The sequence below is a fragment of the Octodon degus genome, unplaced genomic scaffold (genome assembly GCF_000260255.1).
Source record: "Octodon degus isolate 3935 unplaced genomic scaffold, OctDeg1.0 scaffold00261, whole genome shotgun sequence".
Lineage (NCBI taxonomy): Eukaryota > Metazoa > Chordata > Mammalia > Rodentia > Octodontidae > Octodon > Octodon degus.
The window spans coordinates 1,215,132-1,228,442 of record NW_004524837.1 but is presented as its reverse complement, the minus strand read 5'-3'; positions in this window follow the sequence as shown (position 1 = coordinate 1,228,442).

The following is a 13,311-nucleotide window of genomic DNA, read 5'->3' as shown; positions in this document are numbered from 1 at the left end:
GTTCCCTCAGGAGGCTGGTGGCTGCTGTAGTGGATTACATCACTCTGGTCCATTGGTCAGGATTTACAGAAAAGATAAATGACTCTTGCAAGTTCAAACAGAAAAGAAGTTATGAAAGAATGATACCTAACCTGCAGAACTTTTGGAGAACAGAAAAATCATGTCTAGATGCTACATGGCCATTGACACTATCTCCAGAGGTGCCAGCCTACAGGGCTCTGTGCACCACTCAGCACTTGCCTGCTGCTGGGCATCGGCTGCCACACTGGCTCTAACATCCTGCACAGAACCATTTCTGTGTCCTGTGTTGACAGAATGATGACACCCCTGTGTGTGGCTGCCTCTCACTTGCTGCCTTATGTAGGCAGCTGCTCCAAGAATCACAACGCTGAGAAATTGGTGCTTCAAGGACATCTAAGAAATGCAGATTCCAGTTTTCAAATCTTAACAGAAGAAAAAGCTCATCTATTCTACCCAGCACAGTCCATACTGCAGCCACTCAGACGTCCTCAGATCCTCCTAGATCCTACTGCTAGCTTCCAATGCTGCAAGGACAGCAGGAATCCCAATTCCCCACCCCTCTTAACATAACCCAGCTACTTGTCACAAATAGCAAGAGCACCAGTCCTTCCTGAGAGAAAGCCTCTGAGCACAGCTTGGCATGAGGACCATGCCCTTCCAGGTTGGCGTAGAAGGATCCCAGGAAAACCATGAGCAATGCGGACAACTGACTGTAGGCATCCTCCACAGAACACAGACAGGAGAGGGAAGTAGGAAGCTATAATCAGATCCAGGAAGAGACCCTAGATAGCACGGTTACAGGCTTGATGCTCCCCACCGCAAAGTCTCACTCTGAAGTCCTAGCCTCTTGGACCTTAGAATATGACTGAAGGTCACCAAGTGAAGATGAAGTCATTTGGGTTGTAGATTCTAATCCCAGATGACTAGTGGCCTTATAAAAAGGGAAACTTGGACACAGACACACATATGCATCTTCCCTCTGGAGAGGGAAGATGATGTGAAAAGACACAGGGTGAAGATACCACCTGCCAGCCAAGAAAAGAGACCTGAGGAGAAATGACACTACTAATACCGTGAGCTTGGGATTCCAACCCTTAGAACTGTGAAAAGTACACGTCAGTGCCATATCAGTCAGTTTTTGTGTCACTGGGACAAAATACCTGACACCTTCAACTTAAGGAAAGGTGTACTGGCTCATGCTTTTAGAGGATTTATTTCCTGGTTGGCTGGTTCCAGGGCAAAATAAGTAGCACCTTTGAAAGGCTTTGCATAGGGAAGCTGTTCCCCCTGCAATGGCCAGGAAGGAGAGAAATAAGGAGCCAAGCTTGCATCCTGGTTGCATCCCTGGTGAGCTGCCTTCAGCCAGACCCCACATCTAATTGGCACATTCAGCTGTGAGCTCATCAGTGTCTTAACACACTCATGCTTACATCACTCCCATGGTCCACTCACTTTCCAAAAACCTTACCTTTGAACATAGCAACATATGGGGGATACTTTAGAGCTAAGCCATCAAAATTACCTAAGTTGCCCCTTCGGAGGATTTTGTTATGGCTGCCTGGGAAGCCAATACAGCTATTACAACCCTCTCTCTCAAGCAGGTCCAAGAGGGGGGACATTTCCAACTGGCCCATGCTCTGCTGCCATGGTCCCTTCCCCACATAGGCCTTGAGCTGGTTAGGGACTGTGTCAGCTTTCCATTAGTGTAACAAAATATCTGAGATAATTTAAAAATAAGAAAAGGTTTATTCTGGATCCCAGCTATGGAGAGTTCAGTCTGTGACCACTTGGCCTGTTGCTTTAGGTCTGTGATGGCACAGTGCCTGACAGTGGGTGCTCAACACACACAGTGGGGGCACGAGGGTCCACCCCATTGCCAGGATGCAAATGACAGAAAGGAGCCTGGGCTCCCCTTCAGGACACAGCCACCATAACTTTACTTTCTGCCACCAGGCTCCACCTCTTACTACCTACTACCCCCCAGAGGCGCCAAGCTGGGACTAGCCCTTCAACACATGGGCCTTTGGGAGACAGTCCAGGTCCACACTACAGCAGGAACCTCTGTCTTACATTTCCGAGTCATGGATCTGGCACTCTTGTGCTTGTGCCCAGCTGGGCATGTGTGGCATCTCTGCTGTCTTACTGTCCTGCACTGGCCATAGCTATATGGGGGCAGGCCTTCCTACCAGCTCCTGCCATACCGCAGGAGCCCAGAATGGAGGCTGGCAGCCTGGAGCGCACATCACACAAGCTGAGGCCCAAGCGCACCACCTGCCCAGGGAGGACCTCTGCTTCCTTATGAGGGTTACAGGGAGAGCATGGGGCAGCAGGTGCCCCAAAGTCCTATGCCACATGCTCATACTGCCCACCTGTGCTCAGAGACCCACCCTGTGAGATCTCAGATATCAAACTCCCTGGAATAAGGGCTCTGCTGGCCATGTCCAGCTTTCTGACCACCCAAGTGTGATCTCAGTGTTTTGTGAACTGTTAGGTCACTCAGTGTCCCATGCCCAGGCTTTCAGATCCCAGCAGGGCCTGAGAAAAATCCAGAAGCTATTTATCAAAACAAAAATTATTTGCTGAGAGAAACATCACTCTTTTTCCAAAATCTCAAGAGCTGTGCCTATGGTGCCCATTTGGGGGCTGATGGTGGCCCCCCATCCTTCTGGACAGTTTGGGCACCATTGTTTGGGTGACAGAGCTGCTGCAAGCTTGTGTTGAGCATCTTTTCCTCACATCAACCTCCCTGCTGCTGCTTGGACCCCTGGCTGCTGTTCCACTCTGTCTAGCACATACAAGGAGACTGCCCAGGATCTGGGTGTCACCTTCCTGGGAGGCTTCCTCATTACCCACACCCCAACCTGCTCCATCTCCTCATCTGCTCACCTCCCTCTTGGCGTGCAGCACAATTTCTGGACAGTTTGCTCCCTCTCCTGTGACCTGTTTCTGTCATGGACTCTGAGTGCAGCATGACACTTATGTGTCGTGGCTCTGCCTGACTCCGCATACCACCTGGCACAAGGTCAGTGCTCAGGGACAGTAGCACAGTAAGTAGAGCGTGAGCAGAGGAAGAGGAGAATCGAAAACCCACACAGCAAGGGGCAAGGCACACAGCAGGTCTGAGCTAGGGTTGTTTTACTGCAAAAACCATTGCTTCCTTCCACTCTCACTCCACCCCCCAAAATCAGTCACTGGGAACCTGGACACATGGTACTGGCTGTGGAATGAAGGTGCGCACACTTTGGCGCATGGGAATTGCAGGTTAGAACTGCAGCTCTGAGGGATGAAAAAGATCATGTTAGGAGCCTTGGGGAGGACTATGATGTGGAGGGAGACTTCTGGGAGCCATGGGGTTCAGGGATTATAGAAATCCAGGCGCTTGTGCGGGTGGGCAGCTGACCAGGATCTCTTCTCTCTCTGGGCCACAGTGTAATAATTTGGTATCCAGACCTTGAACCAACCCAAGGACACCCGCTGCCTGTTCAGGCCGGGGTTCAGTACACAGCATCTCATCCCTGCCATCACAGAACCAGCCAGGGGACAGAGGAACACACACCAAATATTGGCTTTCAGATATACCACGGGGGGCAACCATCCAGAAGTGACCACGTGGAGGTGTCTTTGAGGTCAAATAAACAAAGTAAGCCCAGTTAAATGTTAACCTGTCCTCTGAGTCAAAGATTTCTGAAGACGTAGACTGGCCACGTTCTGCATTTAATGTTCCCAACTGGCCTGTGCCACAGGATTGTCCTTCACTAGGGTTGGCCTCGATATACTGCAGCGCAGCACAGTGGTTTTGTCCTTTCTCTTCTGTCACATTTAGTTCAGCTGGCAATTTTAGCCTCCTCACTTCCTATCATATTTAGAAAAGGAAACAACAAAACCCTTATTCTGCCAGCTCCCTGCCCCTCTGACTTTCTGCTAAGGGTGTATATGGTGAGCAGGAAGCAAGCATACAAGTAACTCTCTGGTAATAGCTGAGCAAGGAGGAGGTGACATGATTGCCACAAGGAAAGAGAAACTTAGTGCAGTAGGAGAGGAAACACCCTGTGTGTGGTGAGGGGCAAACAGTACCTGCCCCACCTGGAGAGGGGGGAGGGGGCACTGCAACTTAGGACAAGTGACGCTCAGGATAAGACCAGAGGTCACTCATTTGCAATGTTAATGCAGTGGAGTTGAAAGAAAAGCTGGTGGAATTAATTTGAAATGATGCAATCTTGAAGCTGACACGTGTTTTCTTCAAAATAAGTCCATTCTAAAAAAGAAAAAGCTATTTTGTTAATGTCCCTGTGAATGTGAAAGGAAAATTAGTTTCTGATATTCAATTGTTTTAGAAAGTTTTTTAGTATATCTGAAACAACTTTGGTCATGAATGTCTTTTTTTTTTTTCGGTACTAAGAATTGAACACAGGGGCCCCTTGCCACTAAGTTGGCCTTAGCTCTTTTTATTTTTTATTCTGAGGCAAGGTGTCTTTAGGTGATCAGACTGACCTGGAACTTCCCATCTTCCTGTTTCAGCCTCCCAAGTAGCTGGGATCATGCCACCTATGCCATGTTGTAATGGCAGGTATAATAATGTCAGGGTGGTTATATTTTTGATAGGTTCCAGCCCAAGTACAGACTGCTAAATTATCACAGCCCTGATTCAATGTGGCTGAATCCCAGAAGCAACAGCCCATCTTCTCAGTGACCACTTTGAGCTTCTCCCGCACCCAGGCCTGGATACCTCTCCTGTGCAGAGCAGGGAGCCCCAGTCAGCTCCTTATGAATCCCTGAACCTGTGCCTCAAGCTCTGCCCCTAGCAAAAATGCCTAAGACCTCAGGACACCCCATCTCCCGCAGATCCTCTCTGTGTCCTCCTCAATGGCAATAAAGCAGCCGCCCTTTTACTTCTGCTTCTCTGCTGGAAAAACCTAACATACAAATTTTATAAAATTCAAATATCGATCAAGCACTACCAATGAAACTTTAGCATCTAATTGAGGTTAATCATGTGTGAAAACAAACTAGATTTTGAAGACTTAGTACAAAAAGAAAATAAAATATTTTTAAAATAATTTATATTAATTACCTATTGAAATAATATTTTCAATAAATGAATTAGATGTATTATTGAAGTTAATTTTACCTTTTTACTTGTATAAATTTTGTGCAATCATTGTGTGGCAAGGTTGCTGTCTTATTCTACCACTGGCTTTATACCCTCAACCCCTCTTCCTACATTTTTAATATGACTACTAAAACCTTAAAGTCCAAATGTTACTCCTGTTATATTTCTATAATTTATGTTGCGGCTCGAGACCAATATCCTGAAGTGTCGCAATGGAGCAGACGGATACTTTGAACTAAAGGACTTCGGGAGGCCTTTCTGGTCCTCTCCTCAGCCTCCATCTCCTCCCCTTTTCCTCCCTCAAAGTGAGCCATAAAGTTTTATGATCTCCTTTCCCCTGGATTCCAGCCCATCCCAGCACCTGTCTGGTGCTCAGCGTGAAGCGTCGTCGCCGCACAGAGAGGCCACGGGGATCAGCACAGCCTCCCCGGCCCTCAGCAGCTCTCGCAGCTCGCGCCGCGTCCATCCGGCCTCACCGTCCATGCTTCTGCAAACCTGAGTGTGCAAACAGCAGGGTTTTTCACATTTTTGGGTTTTCTGCCGCTGAGACTCCCTGCCACGAGGAACTTCAGTCACACAAATGTGTTGTGCCTCTTTCGTTAGCCTGTCTCTTGCTACAGAAATGTCAGCCCTGCCCCTCAGGAGTGGTGCAGCTCGCTGCCCTCGCACAGCCCTGATTCAGTCCCCAGTGTGCACACCAGTGCTGGGAGAAGGGCAGCTTGGTTACCCTGTTGGCCATTCTGACAGTGTTCCATCCCTTGCTCACACTTTGCTTTAACTGGCTTTTCTTATTTCCCACTGATTTTCTATAAACTGTACGATAGAGCCAAAGGCTTGATGAAGTTTGAGTGCAAGAATCTGGCCCGACACCACACATCCCATGGGGCTGAGAGACGCCCAGAGTGCTGAGCAGTAAGGCTGAGCAGCCTGGGTGGGCTTCTCCCAGAGCACTCGCTCTTCCCCTTTACTCTGCCACCTTATGCACCTCAGTCCCCTGTCCAGCCCTGACTCACGGGCTTTAGTGTCCCTTGATGATTTTTGCCTGGATCAATAACTTCAGGTTTGTAAGTGGCGTTCTCCTCAGCCTCCATCGCTAGGGTTCCCCATCATTAGAGTTCTCAGAGGTGCCTTGGGCAAACTGGTGCTTCTTTCTCTTCCATTACCAAAGGAGTTAGTGCACTGACAATGACACCAGTCCTGCATTCTTAATCAGTTTGCTTTCTAGGTATATTTTTGGAGACAGGGACTCACGACATAGCTCGACTGGCCTTGAACTCACAACTCGTGGCGACCCTCCTGCTTCTGCCGCAGTCTCCCAAACTCTGAGGTTGCGGGTGTGTGCCACCGCAAACTGCTTCTATGTGTTTTCTAAAATTGTGTCTTGTTTTACTGGTAAATTTTAAAAGACAAATTGGTCGTTGCAGTGGCACCTTGGCTCATGAACTTAATTCATTCCACAATTCTGGGGAAGATGATTTGGTCATATTCATCATCCCAAGCACAGTTTGAGAAGAAAAGCAAAATGTTCCCGAATGTTTCTGCTCACAAACCCAACAGTTCACAAGGAGAAACCTTCGAGAACCAAGGTGCACTGCAGCTCACGTACCACAGAATTTACCCATTTCGTATACACAATTCATTGGTATTTTTAGCATACTTACTTTTTTAGCATACTATGCAACTGTCACCACAGTGGGTGTTAAGCCATTCTCGTCACTCCAAAAGGACAGCTAGCCTGCATCCGCAGTCACTTCCTCGCTCCCCAGCCACCCCAGCCCCTGGCCACCACCATCCTGCTTCTTGTCTCGGTAGCTTTGCTGCCTTGGGTGCTTCACATTCGCAGCCCATGTAATATGTGGTCTTCTGTATCTGGCCTCTTTCACCGGGCATAATGTTTCGAGATCTACTGGTGCTACGACCTACATCCAGACTTTATTTCTTTTCACTGCTGAGTGATACTGCATCGTATGGCTATTCTGCATTAATTTATTCATCAGTTGATTCAATAATTGGGTTGGTTTCACTTTTGGCTTTATTCATAATGCTGCTAAAAGCATTGATATTCAAATTTTCTATGTGTACATATGTATTTTCATTTCTTGGGTATATAAGATCAGGACTGCGGAGTCATATGCTGACTCTGTTTTTTGAAGAACAGCCAGCCTGTTTTACAAAGCAGATATTGTTCTAAATCCCCACCAGCAGGGCACAAGTTTCCTCCTTCTGCATACCGCACTGACACCTGTCTTCTCTGTTCTTTGTATAGCCACTCTGAACCGTAAGGAGGGGCATCTCAATGTAGTTTTGATTGTCATTTCCATGGTATCTAAAGATGTTCGCCATCTTTTTCTGTGTTTGTGGGCCATTTGTACAACTTTGGAGAAAAGTCTTTACCATTGGTACAGAAAAGTCTGTACCATTTGGAGAAAAGGTCAAATGAAACCAAACTGGCTCTGTCCTTAAATAAGACTCCTTGAACAAAAACTCCATTCTTCCTAAGGATTCATCCTTGACAGATGTCACCCTTCACTGGCCACACAACTGCTGCCAGAGCCTATGCTTCCACCAGGCTTTCTCCTCCCTCCCCCTCCTGGGTCCTCTACTCTCAGCCAGTCAGACCAGTTCCAGCCACTGGTCCATCTTTTACCAGCCCTTCTCTCCACCCAACTCCAGAGAGTCTAGTCAGTCACCGAGGCTCTCCCTACTAGAGCCTTCTGCTTTACAGCTTCCCTTACATGCCTGTCCTAGGCACACAATATCATCTAATATCCGCTTGAGACGACTGTTAGCAATTCCTTCTGATGCTATTCAGCACAAAGGAGCACCAAATTTTAACAGAACCTGAGAACTGGTTGGAGGGAGAAGTCCCTGCTCTCACTGTCAACGCTGATAGATGGGTAGCTTCAGCCTTTCCAAAGGACCACCTGGCCTGGAGTTACAGCACCTCAGAGGGAAATAAAACAATCCACAAATATCATCAAGCACTTCTCAAAGACAAGGGGAGTCAAAAAGCCCATCAATACGGCAAACGTTACTACTGTTACCCACAAGCCCAATAAAAAGACTTAGACTTTTATGAGAGACTCTGTAAAACCTACAGGATCTACACTCCATTTGATCCTTAGGCCCTAGAAAATCTACAGATGGTAGATGCAGCTTTTATTGCACAAGAAGCATCTGGTTGCCACAAGAAAATCTAGTCTGATAGATGACCAAACCCTCCGGTCAAAGATCAATATGAAATATGCAAGAGATTTGAACATCAGAAAACAATGAATGTCCATTCAGACTAAGAGATAAGGATTTTCAAAAGCTTCCACCTAGATAGGATGAAAACACTAGAGCCAGTCAGATAGCTCAGCGGATTAAAGCGCTAAAGTGCCTGCTCAAGCAGAGCACAGTGGCCAGGGTTCAATCCCCAGTGCTGTACAGGCCCCACCCCCAGGATGTGCTGGGACAGTGAATGAGACTGGGCATGATGTACACCTGTAATCCCAGCACTTGGGAAGCTAAAAACAGGAGAATCACTATGAGTCTAATTTACATAGTGAGACCCTGTAGATCCTGTACTAAATATATTAAAAAAAAAAAAAAAAAAAAAGATGAAAACACTTTCATCCATCTGACGGGCTCAGAGTAGGCAGACTGGGCCCTCTTCTTCAGCTGGGCAACCAGGAATTCATGTCCACATCCATATGGGAGCCAACCCTTGACTTTCCTAGAAGACACTAAAACAGAACACTCTATAGTCATCCAAACTATTGTCCTCTGTCAGGAAAAGGTTACCATCACTGGGGTAACTGGGACTCCTGCCTCTTGCTACGTTTGCCAGGCATGAACTTGCATTCTGAGAGGACATCAAATTACACATGAGTTCCTCTACTTTCTAGAGTTCCCAGTTCTCCTGGAGAGAAATACCCTGTCTGTGCCTATAATCCCAGCACTGGGGAGGCTGAAAAGAGGAGAATTACTACAAATCCAATCTACGTAGTGAGACCCTGTAGACCCTGTCCTAAATACAGAAGAAAAAAGAAAGGAAGGAAGGAAAGAAGAAAGAAAAAGAAAGATCCTGTCTAAGTTAGGCACCACCATCACCTTCTCTCTGGGACAATCTGCTTCTCTGTCCCTCCAGCTCCACAATCACATTTCTTGTTTGCTGTTACTGTCCCCTGAGAAGGAAAATGGCAATTAATGGACACACACACAGATAAAAACCAACTCAAAAATTCTCAAGACTCTTTGAGGCTTTGAGTTTGGGCCATCAACCACCTGCTTCTGATTATGAAACCCCTGGGGCTACCTCCACCTCTATCAAACAGTACTCCATGCCATATGAAGCTTGAGTAAAAATTCAATTGCACATCCAGGAGCATCAGGGAAAAATACTGATACACTGTCAAACACCCTGAAGTATCTAAAACTTACCCTCTTTGGAGAATCCCTCAAAGCTAGTTTCCCAGAACAAAGTATCACTTCATCTTTCTCCACTATGTTGACCATCTTCTTCCAGCCAATGACATCCAAACTACCTGTGGAGAGACACAAAACCTCTGCTGCAACTTCTGACACAAACCAGCTATGATGTATCTTAGAAAAAGGCTCAAATCTGTAAGCAAAAGTCAGATGTCTGGGATTTGACTTAAATCAGATATACCATGCCCTGGGACTAAAGGAATTGGTCATCTGGGGCTGGGGAGATAGCTCAGTGGTCTAAGCCTGCCTGGCAAACACAAGGACCCAGTTTGACCCCTGGTACTACATGCCATGCTGCCATGCCAGCCACCAAAACTGGGTGTGGTGGTGCACGTCTGTAATCCCAGTGCTGGGGAGGCTGAGACAGGAAGATCACTATGAGTCTGAGCTGCATATTTATTATAAATAAATAAATAATTTTTAAAAAGAAAGAAGTCATCTACTCTATACTGCTCCCAACCACAAGAAAGAAAGAAAGAAAAAAGGAAGGAAGGAAGGAAGGAAGGAAGGAAGGAAGGAAGGAAAGAAAGAAAGAAAGAAAGAAAGAAAGAAAGAAAGAAAGAAAGAAAGAAAGAGCAAGCAAGCCTCAGCAAGTTTCTTGAAACTACTGGCTTTCTGCAGAATCTGGATCCCTGAGTTCACAGACAAAGGTAAGGCCTCAACACAAAAGACTCTGACACTTCTGACTAACCCCCCCCACACACACACAAAAAGTCCTCAATGACATTAAACAGGGCCTCTCTATAGCCCCAACTTTGGGAATTCCATATGTAATTCTCCCATTCAACTTGGTTGTTGGTAAGTAATAACATGTGGTTTCAAAAATGTTAAGCCCTGGTAATGCCCAACAGCCTACCAGTCAAATCCTAAGATCTAGTTGCTAAGGACTGACCCCCATTGCCTCCATGCTCTGGCAGCCACTGTCCTTCTGGTCAAGAAATCCATCAAGCTTATCCCAAGGTAAGACCTAACCACATGCTGAACTGGACCTCCTAAACAACTGTGGACATCACTGGCTCTCTAATAGCTAAGTCACCCAGTACTGAGGACCCTTATGCAAAAATCCTTGGCTCCTTTTCCAATTGACCAAGCCTCTAAACCCTCTACCTTCCTGCCTACCAGCCTTGGCCTCCCAACCAGGACTGTCTAGCTCTGACTAATAAGTTTTTGGTCCACCCGCCTGATGTACAGGTGGAGCCCTTGTCCGATGCTGAGTACACCCTGTTAATGGATGGAAGTAACTCAGTCAAGGATGGGAAACACCAGGCCAGGTTACCACAACAGGAGGTGCTGCTAGCCAGGCTTCCTCCTCAGAACTGTTCTGCTCAACAGGATGAACTGTGGGCCTTAATACTAGTTCTCAATTGGGCAAAAGGGGATAAAGGTAAACACCTTCACTGACACAAGGTATGCTTTTGCCACCATTCATCTCCACGAAATGCTATGCTATACAAAGAACACAGACTTCTCATGTCAGAGGGAAAACAAATTAAAAACAAGGATGAAGAGCTGGGGAGATAGCTCAGTAGAATAAGCATCTTCCTAGAAAGTGCAAGGTCCTGAGTTCAATCCCTGGCACTGCAAAAATAAAAAAAAAAAAAAAAAACAAGGATGAGATTGCTCAACTCCTGACTGCAATTTAAAAACCTAATAAGGTTGCCATTAACTTCTATAAAGGGCACCAAAAAGTAAAAGACACCATCAGTCTGGACAATCACAAAGCAGATGGAGCTGCCAAATTGGTAGCATAAGGCTCCACCTGGGGGACAAATGATTTAGTTCACAGTCTGGAAGCCCAAAATGAAATACCCCTAAAACCTCAGTCTCTACAGCAGGCTTGTCTGCTACTTTAAGGAGGAAATTAAGTGGGCAGAACAAAAGGGGGCCTACATGGGCCCAAATGGTGCTTGGAGTTTACTGGGTGATCAGATGATAGTTCCACAGAATTTGGCCTGTGCCTGGGTAAAACACCATCATGAGATCACACCTGCAGGAACAACTGCTGTGAAGTAGCTTCTAAGCTGCTACTATTATATTCCACAGTTAGCCTTGACCTGTGCCACTGTTGGTCAGAGATGTCAAACTTGTGCCAGAACTGAACTCTCATCTGGACCTAAACCTCCACCCAGTATCCAATATACTGGACTTTTCCCTTTTGAAGACCTACAAATAGATTTTCCCTAAGTCTAGCCATGTAGGAGCTACAAATATGTCCTGGTACTTGCCTGTACCTATTCTGGGTGACGTGAGGCATTCCCCACTAGGATAGAAAAAGCCACTAACATCTGCAGAGCATTACTAAGAAGACTTATTTCATAATATGGGCTGCCCCTAACCATAGGTAACAATAATGGGCCGCATTTGTGACAGAGATAACCCAGAAGCTGACTAAGGAATTAAAAATCAGATGAAGTTTAACATATAGCATACAAGTCACAAAGTTCTGGAAAAGTTGAAAGGATAAACAGGATTCTAAAGTTAATACTGACTAAATATCACAAAGAAACTTGGACACAATCAGTAAGCAGGCTTGCTTCCCATGGCCCTCCTCAAGGTCCAAAGCTCACCAGGGTCCACAACATATTCGCCCTTTGAAGGTTTGTATGGGAGACGCCCATCCATAATCAGGGATTTCCAATGAGATCTATGTTAGCTGGGCAACATCTCTGCAGGAACAACTTACACAGTTAGAAAAGATCTTTTCTTGGATATACAAAAATGTAGCTGAAAGACCTGCTATAACCACAGGCACCCACACCCACACATATAGCCTGGGGGATATGGTTTGGATAACTGGAACACCTGCCCAGACAACTCTGTTCTCCTGAAGGCAACTCTGAGGAAATGACACGCTCAAAGCCCTGTTCTCTCCCTGCTCTTATCACTCTGGGAGCTCATGGGTCACTGCACAGCTCAAATTGAATAAACATCATACACAAGAGCATCTTACCTGCTTAATTCATGTTTTGCTATACAGTTTGGTTTTTGATTCCCTACCTCCTGTTAATCATAGCATTTACCCTAGGACTTTGGGCTATGTCCCCAGAGGACTGGGAGTTTCTCCTTAAAGTCACTTTCTTTCTCTTCTGTATTTATGTAGCTGTAGGACTGAGTACTTTAACTGCCCTTCTTAAGGTTAAGATGACTGCCATAACTAATTGGCATCTGTTCCCACTTCGCCTGCTGCCCTGCACATCTGCCCAGAAAGCTAAGGCATGGACATTTTAAACCCCACTTCATGGCACTGACCTGTTATATGCTAGATGCCCTCTGTCATGTGCAGCCTTGCCTTGGAGCCAGCTGAGTATGGACTGAAATCTCCACAAACTGTGAGCTAATTAAACCTTTTCTTCCTTAATTTTGGATGTCAGGTATTTTGTCCAAGCAACTAGACAAAAATAACCAAGACAGACCCAATAATGATTCTCAATCAGACCAGATGAGACCTCTCTCAGTCTAAAGTGTATCTTTATTTAGATACATATCCAATTCAAGCCAAAACCAGGTTGGGATACCCATGACTATTTATTTTTTTATTTTTTTCCATAATTTAATTGAGAAACAAATAGCAATGAGATAGTTTCAAACCAAATTGGTAGGACAGTTTCAATAATTAAAACATTGCATACATTCTTCCTAGTGGTTAATTGCTATACAAGATGCGGACATGAAAGCCTATTTACACACACTATTAGAACAAATCCCTC